Source organism: Sorex fumeus, unplaced genomic scaffold (genome assembly GCF_029834395.1).
Source record: "Sorex fumeus unplaced genomic scaffold, SorFum_2.1 ptg000122l, whole genome shotgun sequence".
Classification (NCBI taxonomy): domain Eukaryota; kingdom Metazoa; phylum Chordata; class Mammalia; order Eulipotyphla; family Soricidae; genus Sorex; species Sorex fumeus.
Window position 1 is genome coordinate 13,366,619 of NW_026606179.1, and position 1,821 is coordinate 13,368,439.

Genomic DNA, 1,821 nt, shown 5'->3' on the forward strand with positions numbered 1-1,821 from the left:
CTGTGGTATGGTGTGCGGAGACTAGTTAAGTGGCTGTTGGGGTGGAGGGGACTGTGAGGGCCAGGGGATTCTGGAGAGGGATTCTGGAGGACTCAGTGCAGGAGAGAATGGAAGGAAGAAGACCAAGGAGGGGAGGCGATGTGGTAAGCATTGGGAGAGGAAGATCAACGGACCAAGAGTTGGAAATGGAAGAGTTGATGGAGAGGTTGAGGGTTTAGAGAAAAACAATGGTTTGATTTTTTTTTAATTTGATGTGTTACTCTTGATCACAAATATTAATAATAATGCCATTAGTGCAGGTCTGGACCACACAGCAGAAAGCTTATACACATTCCATATTTTCGTATTTTATTTCAGGGCCAGATATCAGGCCAGAGGGATTGATGCTCGACTAGAGGTGTTGGGACCATCTGGGCCACCCCTACCCCTCAAGGGGCTTATGTGGCTTCCTGGGATACTCCTGGTATCCTGCTCACAGACCCAAGCAGGATCAGAGTTTGAACTGGGATCCTGGTGCATTAGCGTCCAGGCTTCTTTGCTGATCCATGTCACCGGCCAGTGTTTTCTTAGAAAATAATTACTTTACACACCAAGTACACTCTTTCACTCCCTGACTTTTTTGTTTTGTTTTGGGGCCACACCTGGCGGAGCTCAGGGATAACTCCTGACTCTGCACTAAGAAATTGTTCCTAGAGGTGCTTGGGGGACCCTATGGGATGCAGGGAATTGAACCTAGGTCGGCACATGCAAGGCAAGTGTCCTCACTGTGCTATCACTCCAGCCCCTCTCGCTCCCTGTCTCATCCATTGGTCATACCTCTACCGAGTCTGGAAACACAGAAGAGACCCCAATTCCCCTTTCAGGGGGTTTATCATCCTGTGGAGAGAAAAGCCTGACCCTAGACAGTAAGGCTCTGGATCAGGTCTTCTGAATATATTTAAGCTTTATCTTGCTCCTGAGGTTGCAGATCCAGGGGGCGTCTCTTTGCCATTGACCCATGCCCCCAGCTCCCTGTCCTTACCCCGATTTTCTGACCAGAGACTTTTTCTCTAAATAGCCCTCCTGCAGCCAAATAGACCACGCAAAGGCCGATTCAACTTATGTCAATTGTGCCCTCTGCTGGCTGATTCGGGTACTGCAGGTCTTTGGAAAGATGAGAAATCCCTGTTACCTCTTAAGACATCAGTCGAGCTCCCTCTATTAGAGGATCTGAGATTCAGGAGAACGGACAGCAGACATGAATCCCAACTCTACCAACCAACCCAAGCTGGGAAATGTCCAGAAAGACTACTTAGACCTGGGCTGGGGATCTAGTGTAGAGGTTAAAGTGCTTGCCTTGGGCTGGAGCGATAGCACAGCAGGTAGGGCGTTTGCCTTGCATGCAGCCAACATGGCCGACCCTGGTTCGATTCCCAGCATCCCATATGGTCCCCCGAGCACCGCCAGGAGTAATTCCTGAGTGCATGAGCCAGGAGTAATCCCTGAGCATCGCCGGGTGTGACCCAAAAAGCAAAAATAAATAAAGTGCTTGCCTTGTGCCTCGTGGTCCCTCTGAGCACTGCCAGGTGTGGCGCCTCCCCTCAGATACTCAGATCTGATCTTGGACAATCACTTCATCTTGGACATTAGTTTCCTTAACATTCTGAAATCAGGGAATGTTCTAAAGTACCCTTTGCATGGAACAGTGCCCCGATGGCAAATCCCATGAGCAGGTGTGAGAATGCCTCAGCAGAATCAACAGCCACGCAGAGAAATGCAATGACCAATGACTAAAGTGAAGACAGAAAGGAAATCCACGGGTGACAGTCTCAGCGGGCATGG